Source organism: Myxine glutinosa, chromosome 11, assembly GCF_964187855.1.
Source record: "Myxine glutinosa chromosome 11, kmMyxGlut1.1, whole genome shotgun sequence".
NCBI classification, from domain to species: domain Eukaryota; kingdom Metazoa; phylum Chordata; class Myxini; order Myxiniformes; family Myxinidae; genus Myxine; species Myxine glutinosa.
This window is the reverse complement of record NC_136271.1, coordinates 126,303,770-126,321,507: the sequence shown is the minus strand read 5'-3', so window position 1 is coordinate 126,321,507 and position 17,738 is coordinate 126,303,770. Positions and strand designations below refer to the sequence as shown.

The 17,738-nt window shown below is 42.4% G+C and overlaps 1 protein-coding gene across 1 annotated transcript in view; it reads left to right on the top strand.

Moving 5' to 3' along the window:
• Positions 1-17,738, top strand: part of LOC137436886 (plexin-A1) — a 427,871-nt gene that overhangs the window by 41,429 nt on the left and 368,704 nt on the right.

Here is a 17,738-nt window from a genome sequence, read left to right as displayed (position 1 = left end):
ATTGCATGTCCGCGCGGGAGTAGCGTCTCGATTTTACCGCGACAGGGGTACAGTCGGAGGTTAGATTGGGGAACAGCGAAAGCGGACGGACGTCCATTTGCGCTAGGGCGCACACCGTTAGCGCGTCGTCCGCCCCCACAACAAGAGTGTCAGGCCCACCGAACTCCATTACCAGACGTCCATGCAGCTTAAGAAAATCGTGTCCTAGCAGAATATCAGCACATAATGCGGGTAAAACCATAAGGTGTACATCAGGGAAAACCCGTCCCTTTAGCACTAGTTTCAATCGGCATTCCCCTTTTGTGCTAAGCCGGAGTCCCTGGGATGCCATGAAGATCCGTCGTGTAGACCGCCCGATCCGCCATCCATGCCTGAGCACAAGTCGCTGGTCGATAAAACTATCCGTAGATCCGGTGTCCACCAAGGCCTGAACACAATGGCCCTCAACCATAAGGGGAATAAGGGCTTGAGCCAGGCCAGACGAGGCAGCTGGGAGCGGGACTGAGCCCCCCGAATGGGTCGGACCAGCCTCGCGGGTGGATCCTACACCAGCAGCAGTTTTGCGATCGTGGCCGGAGTCTGCGTTGACCATGGGGAATCCATTATCGTCATCAGAGGGCTTTCCCCAGCATTCCGGTGTTTCGCGATTCAAAATCCGATGAGAAAAGGCCTCAGTAGTATTTGACATCGCCTTTTGACACTCCTGGCAGATAAAGGCTTCCGTTGTAGCCGAAATCGCCTTTTTCGTTTGGTCGCTTTGACAAAAGGCTTCCGTAGTATTCGAAATCGCCTTTTTCGTTTGGTCGCTTTGACATAAGGCTTCCGTAGTAGTATTCGAAATCGCCTTTTTCGTTTGGTCGCTTTGACAAAGGGCTTCCGTAGTATTCGAAAGCTGTTTCTTCCCTTGCGTGGCTCGAGGTTTGGCCAAGGACGCGGCCTTTGTCCCCGATGGAGAATGAGACGGTGGTGGCTTTCCGGTGGCGCCAGTCAAGGTTGTCTGAGCGCCCAGCGGGCCGCAGCGAGAGGCCCTCCCCATCGAAGACGGGTAAGGCGCTGGGCTCGTGGGTTCTGCTACAAGCCCGTTCAAGGTTGCCGCACCTGCGCGACCGCGGCTGCGCGCGTCGAAGGGCCGCGAGCCGCGTGCCGATTTCTTGCACACTTTCGCGTAATGTCCCTTTAGCGAGCACAAATGGCAAATAGCGTCACGTGCCGGACACACGACTCGGGCATGACGAGGCCCTCCACAAAAAAAACATGCGGCCCCGCGCAAGGCCTTGGGTCTGCTGGTCGTAACGGCAGCTGTCAGGGTAGGGTCATCCTCCGGAGCATCCCGGAGTTCAGCAGGCGGATCCACGTCCTCGTCAGTGGTCCTCTCCGGCCGGGCGTGTAGTGAGGTGCCCGCCAAAAGGCGCGTGCGATCATAGGCGTTCGATTGCATCCGCGCTTCAGTATACACCGTCGCTTGCTCAACCGCCGTAGCGAAGGTCAGGTCGGTCTTCTCCAAGAGTTTGAGACGTAGTTCCTGAGAGGAGACCCCTGCTATGAAGGCATCTAAAAGTCGATCATCTTTAGCCTGCTCGGGAGTCCGTGGCTGGGCGCTGTCCAGCATGAGCTGCCGGAGCTCCTGGGCGTAATGATCCATAGGCTCGTTGGGTTGCTGCCGTCGCGTCTGCAGCAAATAACGCGCATACACAGGGCTTTTTTCTTTTATATAAAGCCGCTTGAGCTCCGCGACGGTAAGATCATACGTCGTGCATTGAGCGACCGAGTGGTAGACCCGGTAGTCGATTTTTGAGTGTAATATTGCCAGCTTCGCGGCAGGCGTCGGAGCGGTATCAGGCTCATTAAAGAGATGCTCCAGTTGCTTGAGCCAGTGCTTGAGTTGCAAGCCTCCGTCCGTGGCTTGTGGGTCGGCGCTGAAAATGGACACCGTCAACGTCTTGTTGCCAGCCATGTCAGCAGATCTTAAATGCAATTAAGTGTTGTGGAAAACCATTCAGGTCCGCACAACTTTTGGTCCAACGGTTTGGTTTAATTGCATTTAGATCATCACATCATTCCTGTAAGTAGAAATACACAATAAGCATACGATGCGACATCTCATAAAGCCATTCATATCAGTCAATGCAAGCAAGCTAGATATTCTATAAAGGCGTACCATTAACGAGGCTACCGATGTAACATGTCACAAGGGAGAAGTCTCGGAGCACTGACACAGCAATGGGTCTTATAGTCACGCCCCTAGTGGGGACAACAATGACAGCGAGCAGCGAGCATCCCCACCCGGGTTCAGTACGGATACGATTTCACTACACGGACTAAGCATTGTACTTGTCGAATTATGACCATCATTTAAGGCACCAGTGATGTCATCGTTAAAAACAATTCTTCCCCATGCAGAGTTCTTTAAAATGAGCCATGTTTAAAGTTGTTTTTTTGGGGTTTTTTTTCCATGGAGCTGTTTCGGAGATATAGAGGTGCAAAGTTTTTTCAAGATGGTGCCCATACCACGTGACCTATGACGTCATAATTATGAGTCAATTATCTACAGAAGAAGGCGCTCCTGTGGTGAAAATTTCTTGTCCATCGGACCAACAGCTACAGAGACCAAAATATTTATACTGATTGGATCAAGTGTTGTACTTGTCGAATCATGACGTCACAATGATTGTACCGATAAAGTAAATTCCTCATGAAAGCCATGTATGTACGCACGCCCCCGATTGCTGAACCCCGCTTTTCGCTTCGTGAGCGCAGGGTAAAAAGTGTTACGTGCTGCTTCCTTGCTTGATGCTCAACATTTAAAGGGGTAGAGCACAGGCTGAGAAAGCAATGGCAAACCACCCAGTATAACCCTTGCCAAGGAACTGCTTTGGCAGTCCCAATGCTCTGCAAAGAGTACTGCACATCAAAAAAATCACAACTTCCATGAGGTGGGTTTAAACTTTAAAGGGTTCAAGGTCTAACATGTACAGTCACGTGAAAAAGTAAGTACACCCCATGTAAAGTTTTGACTTTTTCAACATATTTCAACATACAGCTATTTGATGTTCATTTCAACAATATTGATAGATAAAGGTGATATAATATAACAAATATCATGAAACATTTACATTTTGTAGTCCATTGTGTAATTTGAATACACATAATGTCGCATAAGCAAATTTTGCATGTGGAAAAAGTAAGTACACCCTTGGCCCTAATAGGTGGTGTTGCCCCCTTTGGCAGAAACAACCTCAAGTAGGTGTTTCTTATAACTGTCTACCTGTCTCTGACATCGACTGGGAGAAATTTTTGCCCACTCCTCCATGCAGAATTCTTTCTCGATGGGATTTAGATCTGGGCTTTGACTTGGCCATTCCAGAACCCTCCATTTCTTTCTTTTCAGCCATTCCTTGGTGGATTTACTGGTATGTTTAGGGTCATTGTCATGTTGCAAGGTCCACCTTCGGTTGAGCTTCAACTTTCCGACAGATGGCCTCACATTATCCTCAAGCACCCTCTGGTACAATGAAGGATTCATAGTGGATTCTATGATGGTGAGCTGCCCAGGCCCTGATGCAGCAAAGCTGCCCCAAACCATAATATTTCCACCACCATGCTTTACAGTTGGTATCAGGTTCTTGTGGTCAAATGCTGTCTTTGGTTTTCACCAAACATGTTTTCTGGTACTGTGGCCAAATAGCTCTACCTTTGACTCATCTGTCCAGAGCACATTGTTCCAGAAGTGCTGGTCTTTGCCTCGGTGTTCATTGGCAAACTTTAGTCTTGCCCTGATGTTCTTTCTGGACAGCAAAGGTTTCCTCCTGGCACACCTCCCATGTAGATCAAATTTGTGCAGCCTCTTTCTCATGGTAGACTCGTGCACTTTGACATCAACAGTGGCAAGAGTTACCTGTAGGTCCCGTGATGACATTCTGGGGTTCTTTGAGACTTCTTTCAGCATCTTGCGGTCTGCTCTCGGGCTGAACTTGCTGGGGCGGCCTGGCCTGAACAAGTTGGCAGTTGTTTGGAATCTTCCCCACTTGTAGATGATCTTCCGGACAGTCGAATGATTGATTTCAAATTGTTTGGAGATCTTTTTAAATCCCTTCCCAGACTCGTAGGCATCTATAACCTTCTTTCTGAAGGCCTCAGAGAGCTCTTTTGATCTCGGCATGGTGACGCCGCACACCAACAACAAAGAGCAAACCAAACTAAATGTCTGAGGTTTAAATAAGACATGTTCCTCCAAGATCCTCTCTAACGATGTTCTAATCATTTGCACCTGAGCTGGTGCACCTGATTCCAATTTTAGGTGTCTGAAGTAGTGATAAATGTAGGGGTGTACTTACTTTTTCCACATGTGAAATTTGCATTTATGTTTATCTAAATTATACAATGGACGACAAAATGTAAATGTTTAATGATATTTGTTATATTATATCACCTTTATCTATCAATATTGTTGAAATGAAGATCAAATAGCTGTATGCTGAAATATGTTGAAAAAGTCAAAACCTTACATGGGGTGTACTAACTTTTTCACGTGACTGCATGTTTATACGCGATGACGTTTTTTTTTTCACAACCCACCTCACCCCCATCTCACACCTTGCATTACCATCAGACCTTAATTATAAATTAACGTTTTCACCTCTTTTAAAACGTCACCTCCCAAATGGGAAATGGGTCGTTTTAAGACAATTTTGGGAACACATAAAATAAGTTAACAAGTGGAAAATTATGGAACCGTCTACATATAAAAGACACAAAAAGATCAATTTTATTCACCTCCTTAACTCCTCCTCCCCTCCGCCCCCCACCCGACCTACCTTTCCCACCCACCACCACCCCTACGCCCCTTTTCCCCATGTATCTGCCAGAAAACAGAGACCAGAAAACAAATTGACAAAAAAAACAAGATTTACTAACATCTGTTAATGCACGGATTTGATGATTTGTGCCATTTGAGGGCAGTGTGATGGAGGGGAAATATTCCGAAAGTGAATTTCCATTTGATGAAACAAATTGTGAGATTCTTTCATGAGTGGACGATACATTGAAGAATATTAAATACTCCCGTGCCTGGAAAAGGCTGTATTCTTCTGCCTTTGCATAAAAGGACTGAATGAAATGAAAACTTTTGAGCTATTGCCACAGTTATTCAAGTAGGTACCATCCTAATCTACCTGCATTTCAAAACAGAATTAGACATTCACATGACATCTAATAAAGATTTCCCAATGCAGTTTGCCCATGATGACCCCGCAGCTGATTCTTGAGGACCCTCGGAAGTGCAAAATGTCATTTTCTGCTTCGATCTCCTTGTTGAAGAAGCAAAACACAGAATAAATGAATGCCAAACTCGAGGAAACCTTGCACTATGGAATCCAAATAAAGTCTGTTTGAACTTTTGCTCGATGCTTATTCGGAACGCTTCTTGCCGTTGTTTTGGTCTGACCTCGCTCGAAGCAGAGGCAGAACTTTATTCCTGCGCATGTTCTTGCTAATCCATGTGTATTTGTGTTCCTTCCGAACGAATCGCTACAACATGGTGGAGATGTTGACTTGTGCATGCAACTTCCCAATTTTGAAGTCATTCAGTCACGGGACATGTTCTTTAGTCTGTGTTGCCTATTTGGTGCATCTGCCCGGATGTTAAGAATTGTTCTTCTACTTGCTCGCTTTCCAATAGATTAGCAATGTTTTTCTTCTTTGCTGTTGTTTTTGTGTTTTTCTTAATCTTGATAATTGTGACAGTATGGTTGGAGCATTTAAGTGAAATCATGAAATAAGCAGCGAATGAGAACTAAACAACATATTAGGTTTAAAAAGACAAGTGTTTGATCAGATGTGAGTCTAAGTTTCCCCTTTGTCACCAGACTCACCGAGGCCTTCGACAGTAATGTTTCACTTTCTTGTAATCTAAGTTTTGTTTCCAAACAGACATAATTGCATTAACACTTACATAGAAGGTTGCTCTTCATTGTGGTGACCTTTTGTTTGTCAGCCTCTTATTCTTGTGTTTTGGGGTCTTGAAATGATTGTTAATACATTGTTTTCAGCTTCCCTACTTTAAATGTCTCTCTCTCGAAGTTGATGATGGAAATTTAAGTGTATTTTTATACAACACTAGCGTGGATCGGCTTGCTGCGTGAGGGGTCTAAGTGGTGTTAAGGTCTAAGGGCTCAAAAGCGACTTAAGGGGTGTAAAGGTTTAAAGGATACAAAGGGTTGGAAGGGTGAAGGGATCGAAAGGTGTCGAACATATTGAACGGGTCTTAAAGGGTAAAGGTGGTCTTGAGGGTCTTCATGATCGTGGGGTCTAATAAGTCTGAAGGGTCTTATGAGTCTTTTTGGTCTTTGGGATATTTTGGGTATTTTGGGTGTTCATGGTCTCTTGGGTCTTCAAGGGTCTTTGGGTTTTTTGGGGTCTTCGTGGTATTTAGGGTCTTCAAAGTCATTTGAGTTTTGCAGGGAAAATAAGGGTCTTCAGGGTCTTTTGGGTATTTTGGGTCTTCAACGTTGTTTTGGTATTTGGGGTATTTTGGGTTTTCAGGGTCTTTTGGGTCTTTAATGGTCTTTTGGGTCTTGGGGAACTTAAAGGGTCTTCAAAGGTCTAAGGGGTCTCAGCAGTCTAAAGGGTCGAAAGTTATTTTCCGACAGTACGTAACAGATGTACATAATTAATAGTCAGGATGCAACGGGCGTTCACACACTACGTAATTGATAGACATTTAAACAAACAGCTTCATGGCTTCCCGGACGGACAGCCGGCTTCACAGACCCTGTTTTTCAGTTATATATAAATACTGTATATAGATTTATATATGTATATGTTTATGGAGCTAAAACAATGGGCTTCATGAGGCAGTACAGGATAGGGATGGTTTGGAGAAATCTGATCATGAATGTCACCAGAAGTCGGACATGGCTTGAACGAACTAGATAACTAGATAAGAAATTACGATGCCGTGAAACAATGACAAATTATTTTACTAATTGTACCAATTGCAGAAAAACATTTCGGAGAGGGGAAACTAGCATAAATTGGCAAATTACCCAACCACAATCACATAATCACCCACACCATGGCAGTGCCAAACATGCTAATTACAATCACATATTATGATGCACGGAGGAGACTTCTTATGGTAATTTTGCCAGGGAGAGTCAGGGTTCGGGGTTTCAAAGTCAAGGGGATTGCGACTGGGAGTAAATTGAAAATAATCGGGGAAAAACAAGAAGTGACCGAAGATTACATAGATAAACTAGATCGTCACTCAGTAGAGCTCAGGCTGAACAGTTTACGTTTTGTATCCTACTGATAGGCTGGATCTACTGTTCTTGTCATCTACCTTAACCAAAATCGAATCGGCTTGTTCTTGTCATCCCTGAACAACTCACCCACCAAGTTTCGTCCGAATCTGTCCACAACCTTTTGAGATATCATTCTACACCGTTTTTGTTCCGATCTCTCAATGGTGAAGAATAACGTAGGAATTAAAAACAAATCTCGTATCCGGATCCGATTCTTCACCAAAATAGAATCGATTTTTCCTTGTCACACACCCAACCTGTCCACTAAGTTTTGTCCAAATCCATCCATAACTTTTTGACATATCATGCTATATATCGTTTTCGGTCCTATCAATGGTGAAGAATCACTTTAGAAGTTCTAGTATCAGGGTCCGATTCCGGATCTTCCCCAAAAACTAATCGAGTCGTCCTTGGCAAACACCCAATCTGTCCACTATGTTTCACCCGAATATGTTCATAACATTTTGAGATATCTTTCTCACATGTAAACACACAAACAAGACGACGTCATGCAGAGCACGATAGTTGCAAAATCCACCCCCACCCCCCAAAAAATGGATGCCATTGATCAATCAAATTGTCCATTTCATCTAAATTAAAATTGACGATCTTGATCAAAGCTCGGGTTAATACGATGAAAATTGATGATTTTTCAGATGAAAATTGATGGTTTTAGAAGTTTCACCATGAGTTGACCTTTGACCTTTTGACCTCAAAATTAGTTGGTTTCCCCATTTAGTGACTCATCTATCTATAATTCCAGTAATCTCTGTGTGTGTGTGTGTGTGTGTGTGTGTGTGTGTGTGTGTGTGTCTGTGTGTCTGTGTGTGTTTTTGTTTGTCTGTGACCGCTGTTTCTCGACAACCACGGGTCCGATATACTTGCAACTTGCCAGGTATATTGCTGGGGACCCGAGGATGTGCCTTTTCAAGGTTTGAAATTAATCGGACAAGTAGTTACCGAGCTATGTCCAAAAAACGATTCAACCAATCAGAGAGCAGCGAGCTATCACGTGTGCCGAACGTGGCGAACAGACTCTGCCTCGGACGGCACATTTGAGAGCGTATTCATTTATTTCACGTTGGCAAACTATGTTGGCGTTAAACTATGTTTTAAAACTAATTAAAACTAATTTGCGATTCTTTCGCTTTCCTGCGGGTTTGTGCACGCTATGGCGATTTCTTTACCAAACTCCGCAAGCCGTTCGCTTTGGACCAAACCATTTCATGTAAATAGAGGGGGGGGATTGTCACCGTACTCGCAAGCCGTTCGCTTTGGACCAAACCATTTCATGTAAATAGAGGGGGGGGGGGGTTCTACCGTACTCGCAAGCCGTTCGCTTTGGCTTTGCGAATGGACCAAACCATTTCATGTAAATAGAGGGGGGGGGGGTTCTGTGGTCGTTACTGCCACGTGGTTTCAAAGTTTTTTTTTTGCACGCACGTACGGGCAAGCACGTACGGGCAAGCACGTACGTACGGGCACGTCCTAGTTATACAAATGCTGTTCAATTTTCAAGTCGATCGGATGAAAAATGGCGATTTTAGAAATTTGACCTTCAGATAACCTTTGACCTCAAAATCAATAGGCTTCTCAATTGTGACGACATCTACAGCTTAGTGAAGTTTCATGACGGTCAGTTTAGAATTGTGATTTATAGGCGAGTGACAAACAAATGAAAAATCACTCATAGAGCAACACTTGTCAAAAGAGAACAAAGTGGAATGGCACTCAGTAGAGCATCCTTTTGACCTCAAAAATAATTAGTGGTTGAATTCAGTGACCTGAAATGCAAATCGTCTTCAAAGTTTAAGTCAATTGGATGAAAATTGACAATTTTAGAAATTTGGCCTATGTTGACCTTTTGGCCTATGTTGACCTCAAAAATAGTTGGTGGTTGGTTTCAGTAAGCTGATATGTAAATCCTATTCAGATTTAACGTCAATCGGATGAAAATTGAGGATTTTAGAAATTTGAAAAAGTGGTTGATCTTTGGCCTATTTTGACCTTTTGGCCGATGTTGATCTCAAAAATAGTTGGTGGTTGAATTCAGTTAGCTGATGTGAAAATCCCATTCAAAGTCAATCGATTCCTAGTCAATCGGATGAAAATTGAGGATTTTAGAAATTTGAAAAAGTGGTTGATCTTTGGCGTTTTTTGGCCTTTTGGCCGATGTTGACCTCAAAAATAGTTGGTGGTTGAATTCAGTTAGCTGATATGAAAATCCCATTCAAAGTCAATCGATTCCTAGTCAATCGGATGAAAATTGAGGATTTTAGAAATTTGAAATAAGTCGTTGACATTTGGCCTATGTTGACCTTTTGACCTCAAAGATATATAGGATTTTGTCGAACCACGAACGCTATCATTTTGTGAAGTTTTGTGAAGATCGGTTAAAAACTGTGACCTGCAGGCTAGTATAAGTGAGCGGACAGACAAACACACAAACACACAAATCGGAGTGATCAACATACTTGTCAAAAAAACATTTTTTTGTGAAGTAAAAAACAGTTGGTAGAATTTGTTATATTTTTATGCCTCTGCCGACGAAGTCGCCAGAGGCATTATGTTTTTCAGGTTGTCCGTCCGTCTGTCCGTGATAGGTTTTCGTTCCTACGATAACTTGAGAATGGCTAAAGGGATCTTAATCAAACTTGTCACAGGTATGTATAATGAGATAAAGATGAACTGATTAGATTTTTGGGTCACGAGGTCAAAGGGCAAGGGTCAGGGGTCATGTTAGGTAAAAAAAATAGTTACCGCGATAACTTGTGAACCAGTGATGGGATTCTGACCAAATTTGGTACACTTATGTAGAATGATGTAAAGATGAAATGATTAGATTATGAGGTCAAAGGGCAAAGGTCTAAGGTCAAAGTCTGTAATAGTCTATAACTTGAGAACGGCTGAAGTGATCTAATTCAAACTTATTACCGGTATGTATAATTATGTAAAGTTTAAGTGATTAGATTTTGGGGTCAAAGGTCAAATCTGTAATGGGTCTATAACTTGAGAATGGTTGAAATGATCTAATTCAAACTTGGTACAGGTATGTATAATGTTGTGAAGATTAACATATTAGATTTTGGGGAAAAGGTCAAAGGTCAAATCTGTAATAGGTCTAAAACTTGAGAACAGCTGAAGTGATCCAATTCAAACTTGGTACAGGTATGTATAATATTGTAAAGAGTAAGTAATTAGATGTTGTGGTCAAAGGTCAAATTTGTAATAGGTCTATAACTTGAGAACAGGTGAAATGATCTAATTCAAACTCGGTACAGGTATGTATAATATTTTAAAGATTAAGTGATTAAATTTTGGGATCAAAGGTCAAATCTCTAATATGTCTATAACTTGAGAATGGCTGAAGTGATCCAATTCAAATTTGGTACAGGTATGTATAATGATGTAAAGATTAACTGATTAGATTTTGGTTTAAAGAAGTCAAAGGTCAAAGTCTCTATAGGTGTATAACTTGAGAATGGCTAAAGGGATCCAATTAAAACTTGGTACAGGTATGTATAATGATGTAAAGATTAACTGATTAGATTTTGGGGGTCCCGAGGTCAAAGGTCAGAGGTCATGTCGGGTAAAAATGTGAGAACTTGGGCACAGCTGAATGGATTTAAATCAAACTTGATACAGGTATTATAATGATGTAATAATGTGGCCAGAGGCATATCCGTCAACATTTTGACATCGTAGTGCCGTTCTAGTTTGTTATTGTTTGATTATGTATGTTTGTTTATTCCATACACTTATTTTGATATATAATATGTATAGTAATGTAATTTTATATGACGATTATAATTTTTATATATTGTTACGGTTTCGCGCGTGGCCCCCGTTCCCTTACCAAGGGGAGATTAAGCCCCTTGTTCTCCTTGGGTCGTCGCAACCGCGAGACTTGAGTCACCACTTCCGGTCAGACGCGGGACAGGGTTTCGGGACAATGTTCGCACGTACCTAAGTACCTATGCCGCCGTGGAAGCGGGGATCAAGTCTCGCACGAACCACGCGTAATTTGAGTGCACCCGAGTGGATGGCGCACCACGTGGTCCATGCTATTACCTCGGTATTGGAACCCGATTAGAGCGATATAATTCGTCCCACGCTTAGTCAATACATGGAAATGACGGGAACGATCAAATAGAAGGAAGAACACAGGTTTATTTACAGCTATACAAGGCGAAGGGACACAGAGCAGGCACTTAAGCAGTCTTAACTTATCGCCCAGACAATGGGCCCATTCACACTCACAGGGGGAATGAAGGAAGGAATGTTCATGCGCTGAACGCGCCGGCTTTGGTTGTTCAGGAACGGCTCACCCGGCGTGGCCCTCTGCGGTCACAGCACATCCCTCGACGAAGGCAGGCAGGCAGGCGGGAGGGATCCTCGTGGCACGTATCTCGAACAAAGGCAGGCTGGAAGATATGCGCGTCTCTCACCCGGCACGGCGGTCACTCACAGCGCGATTTATATAACGGCGCGCTTTCACCCTCGTAACTCAACAGAGGATCTGCCTCAAGCTCAACCGAGCATTTAACTTGTAACTCAATTCAACACAGCGCTTCAAACTGATAACTCAAGCTCATCACTCAGCACAGGTCCTCCTCAAAACTCTCACTTGTTCAGCGCACCTCTCCTCAGAACTGAGAACTCAGGTGGGGGCTCCGGGCACATGGTTATATTGCCACGCCCTGGCCTGCCTCGAATGTTCCAAACCACGCCTTTTGCCGCAGTGCTAAGCCACTCCCCTCGAGCCCTGATTGGCGGCTCGTGCTTACCTGTCACTCCCACTTCTCCTGTTCCGCCTTCCTTCGGCTTGCCTCGACTTGTCAGGCCGGCCTCGTGGTAATTTGCGCCAAAACTCGAAGCATCGATGCGGCATAAAGCATTGGAAGGAGACCTAACTCTCATTATTCTACTCAACGCAAAACTAACACAGGAAACGGACTATGCTTACATTTACGAAGAAATAACTGGACTATCGTGAGGCTACGTGTTGTAGTGTGACTAACTATGAGGGGAAAATTAACCTTTATTGCCAAAACACAGAACTGCAACAATATATTTGTAAGTTTTATGAAATACTGTTTCCCTATTGTAAACTTGACAAATTTCAGTCTTCGCACTGCCTTTTCCAGTGCTTAGTGATTTCAATAAACCGAAATGAATGAACAAACAAATAAACAAACAAACAGAATAACCAACACAGCCGACCAATAAACTTGAAAAATCTTCGATTTTGCAAGTAACAAACAACAGATACGTCGTACATAGCATGATATTTGCAAAATCCTTTAATAAGTTGTTGACCATTGGCTTATGTTGACCTCAAAAATAATTGGTGGTTGAATTTATTGGCCTGAATAGCAAATCCTCTTCAAATACCAAGCCAATTGGATGAAAATTGACAATTTTAGAAATTTGACATATGTTGACCTTTTGCCCTATATTGAGCTCAAAAATAATTAATTGGAAGTTCAATTTGTGGACACGATATGCAAATCCTCTTGAAATTTCAAGTCGATCAGATGAAAATGGATGATTTTTAAAATTAGATGAAGTTGATGACCTTTGGCCTATGTTGATCTTTTAACCTCAAAGTCAATTGGCTTCTCCCTTCTGACCAGCCCTACTATTTCGTGAAGTTTTGTGAAGATTGGTTTAAAATTGTGACCTGTAGGTGTTTGACATACAGACAGAAAAACAAACAGACAGAACCCTTTGAGATATCCTGCTCACATGCAAACAAACAAACAATACGTCGTGCCCAGCACGATACTTGCAAAATCCCTAAAACAAGTTGTTGACCTTTGGCTTATGTTGAATTTTTCGCTAGATCGACCTCAAATAATTGGTGGTTGAATTCAGTGACCTGACATGAAAATCCTGTTCAAATTTCAAGTCAATCGGATGAAAATTGATGATTTTAGAAATGCCTCTTTAAGTTGTTGACTTTTGGCCTATGTTGACCTTTTGGCCTATGTTGACCTCAGAAATAATTGTTGGTTGAATTTAGTGACCAGATATGCAAATTCTCTTCAAATTTCAAGTCAACCGGATGAAAATTGAGGATTTTAGAAATTCAAAAAAAATTGGTTGACCTTTGGTGTATGTTGATCTTTTGGCCGATGTTAACCTCAAATTGTGGCCTATGATTGACCTTTTGGCCTTTGACCTTTTGGCCGATGTTGACCTCAAAACTACTTGTTCGTTGAATTAATTGACTAGATGTGCAAATCCTTTTCAAATTTCAAGTCAGTCGGATGAAAATTGAGGATTTTAGAAATTTGGCCTATGTTAACCTTTTGGCTTATGTTGACCTAAAATATAATAGGTGGTTGAATTCAGTGACAAGATATGCAAGTTCTCTTCAAATTTCAAGTCAATCGAATGAAAATTGAGGATTTTAGTAATTCAAAAAAAAGTGGTTGACCTTTGGCCTATGTTGACCTTTTGGCTGATGTTGACCTCAAATAATTGTGGCCTATGTTCACCTTTTGGCCGATGTTGACCTCAAATAATTGGTGGTTGAATCAATTCGCCTGAATAGCAAATCCTCTTCAAATTTCAAGTCAATCGGATGAAAATTTATGATTTAAGAAATCCGACAAACTTGTTGACCTTTGGCCTATGTTGACCTTTTGACCTCAAAATCAATAGTTTTGTTTTCGTTTGACCAACAGGACCGTTTGGTGAAGTTTTATGAAGATCGATCTAAAATTGTGACATGTAGGCGATTGGCATACAGACAGACAGACAGACAGACAGACAGACAGACAGACAGACAGACAGACAGACAAAACAGACAGAATAACGCACATGACCAAAAAATATACCTGAAAAATCTTCGATTTTTGCAAGTAACAAACAAACAAACAGACAGGGGTGAAAACATAACCTCCGTGCACCTGCGGTGGCAGAGGTAATTAACACCACAAATAACAAAAACGGATATTTACAAGACAATTTCAGAACAGGTATCCTCAGCTTTAGATGAAAGCCTCTCAGAGCAGAGAAGACTCCTTTTGGCTGCGGGGTAACCCAGATCCAGAACAATCGCTCATCGTTCCCCATTTCCCCAAAGATTGAAGACTCAAACACCAAGTTATTAGTTTGTTCGACTATTCTTACATTATAATTCAGAAACAATATTAAGCAATGATGTATCTGCTTGTAACAGAATGTTATGGCGTTTTCTGACTTATAGCTTCATACCGGCTTGGATGGCAAATTCTTTTATGAGCGAGTTTGTTGTGAAAAGATTTAAGTTAAAATGAACAATTTAAGGGGTGAAGATAAATGAACCATGCAAGATTCCATAATGACTTGAACATTTCCACTTTGTGCTATATCTGGCAGAAATAGTTGAATGTGTTGTTGTTACTTTTTAAACTGTCTCGTCTTTGAGATGGCCATATTGCTCTTTCTGTGGTATCTTTCCTTCCGAGTCACCTGCCCCTGGGTACTGATCCCTGTCTGGGACATATCTGGCCATATTCTCGTTTCTGGCCATATTCTGGCCATATTGCTCTTTCTGTGGTATCTTTCCTTCCGAGTCACCTGCCCCTTGGTACTGATCCCTGTCTGGGACATATCTGGCCATATTCTCTTTTCTGGCCATATTCTGGCCATATTGCTCTTTCTGTGGTATCTTTCCTTCCGAGTCACCTGCCCCTGGGTACTGATCCCTGTCTGGGACATATCTGGTTATGGTATCCATTGGATAGGTTTTGGCCTTTTTTTTTTGACGTTTAGCAAGGGAGATGTAGATATTAATCTGCTGAATAATGTAAGTTACACTATATGGATAAAGTTATTGGAAATAATTGATTAAGTGCAAAATACATATTATGTCAAGATTCAAGATGGATACTTTCTGTGCCGACGTTTTCTTATAAAGCCTCATTCAAAGTCCTCCTTGAAGTTTCTCCCTGTAGTGTAATTGTTGACCGCTGATAAATTAGGCCAGAGAGAAGAGGAAGAACGAAGATGTGCAATGAGCACACCAACAGATTATACTGGTTGTAGACGTAACGTGTGCGATAGGTCCTGTATTATGGTAACTGCGCAGTGCGCATGGTGAGCGTTCAACCCAGGGTGATTGGCTGAACTGAACCCTGGGCACGTAGCACCCAACGGGTGTCCAATGACGTTTTTGTGACGTCATTCCTGCATAACCCCATGCCTCGGCTGTTCTAGGCCGGGTTACTCCCACTCTCTGGCCCAGCATTCCAACGATCAACGAATTTCAACAACGGAGCCCAGCGCTCCGTACTGAAGAATTCCTCCCGCGCTCCAACCCTTCAAGACCCGAGGCATCTCAGGCCTTTCCAGTCTCATCCTCCCACGCTGTGTAGTCCTCTACTAGCTACTACTAGGTGGTTCTCTACTAAATTCTCTACTAGGTGGAGAGAGGGGCAGAGGAGGGGGTGAAGAGTTAAGACTCCACATACATATATATCGAGACCGATGATGTGTATATATATATATATATGAGTTAAGACCCTACATATGTATGCAGATGTGACATTTACAACAACCACATTAACCACAAAATGCGGTTAACCACTCTGACTACTTCCCACTGAGTTTGCAATATATAATCCTCTTGTCTTGACACTAATTGGAACTCACCCTCATGACGTCACTCTTTCACTGACGTTGAGATGTTAAGAGATGATACTAATTAGTCACTCACCCTTTCAATATAAGTAGCGTTTTTGTCGTGCCGCAGCCATTTTGTAATGTCTTTCCTGAGAAGAGAATGAGGACAAATGTAAATACACTTGTGATTAAAGTGCTAGTAGAGGAAATGGGAGAATATTCAAACCATAATGATGGCAGATAAAACGATAATCCCCCCAGGGTCTGGATTTCAACGGAAGGCCTACCTAAAGCTTCGGCTCGACTGGGAATCGGAGACGGACGATAATCTGGCGGAGACGATTCGGTTTGATGTTGCTCACCTCTCCCTGGCATGTTCGGAGGGATTGAAGAAGGCTCATCTGAAGCATTTGACGGGCCCGCCGAGAAGGCCTTTACCGGTTTATTCATTATCTTCGGCTGTGTTTTATTCTAACTAGGTCACAGTGCTTGTGTCCTAATTAACATTTGCCTAATACCTCGGTGGATTATGAAACAGAAGCAGCTGTGAAGGTTGTGTTGTAATGTTTATTCGTGCCCACAGGACATAGTGACAAAGCAAACCACCCCTCCGCCATTTTACAAGTTTTTTTTTTTAAAGTTTTTTTTTTTTACTGTTTTTTTTTTAAATGTATTTTTATACAAGTGTTGAGCTGAAAACATAATCGTGCATTGTTGGCCGATCACACTCACAGCAAGACAAGATGATGAAACACCATAAATAAGGTTAGCCATAAAGAAGTACGGCCAGGAATATGCATGGCGTGCTCAAGAGGTGCTGTTAAGCTGTCACAACAAGCAAGATAAAAGTGGGATGAATGCATGGACATGTTAGAAAAGGTGGTGGAGCATGCGAGCATTTTCATTAGTCGTCGTATGGAAGGACTTGGCACCTGGACGAGATTCTGTTTGGTTTCAGAAGCCACCGGGGTCGGGGACCATTAGATTGTTTTGCCCTGGCACTTAGATGGGGCGTACGGTTGGGGAATGTGGGGTTACTTTTGGAGGAGACATTTATGCAAATGGTGGTCATTAATGTCGTTTATTAATTGTTTATTCCGCTTTAATTTGGAAGCTTTACTCTTTATTATAAGATATTTCTCTTGTTGGTTTTCTCGCAGCTAAGGGATGGCCCATTCTCTAATTCATGTAGCTACTTACGAGGGTAGTTGAAAATGTTTAATGTACAAGAAATGCCAGAATTTTTTCAACATATGATTACAAATAGTAAGAATTTATTTCTTTATTACGAATGATTTTTCTTTTCCTTGGGAAAAAAAATTTCCAAACCCTTTTTTTCCCCCTTGAAAAATAAAAAAGTTGACATTTCTTTACTATTGGGAGTATCTCGTTCGTATGACGTTTTCAATGCTCCACGTACTGCACATTTTATTTCGAAATTCCCCCTTTTTTCCTTCAAAAATAAAAAGTTGACATTTGTTTACTATTGGGAGTATCTCGTTCGTACCACATTTTCAATGCTCCACGTACTGCACATTTTATTTCCAAATTACCCTTTTTTCCTTGAAAAATAAAAAGTTGACATTTCTTTACTATTCGGAGTATCTCGTTCGTACGACATTTTCAATGCTCCACGTACTGCACATTTTATTTCCAAATTGCCCCTTTTTTCGTTGAAAAATAAAAAGTTGACTTTTTTTTACTCTTGGGAGTGGAGCCTGGTGTTGGCTTTGCAGTTAGGGTGCAGCTTGGGATCCCAGGATCCTGGGTTTGAATCCCGGTCGATCGCTGAATTAACGCCGGGGGGGGGGGGGGGGGGTGACT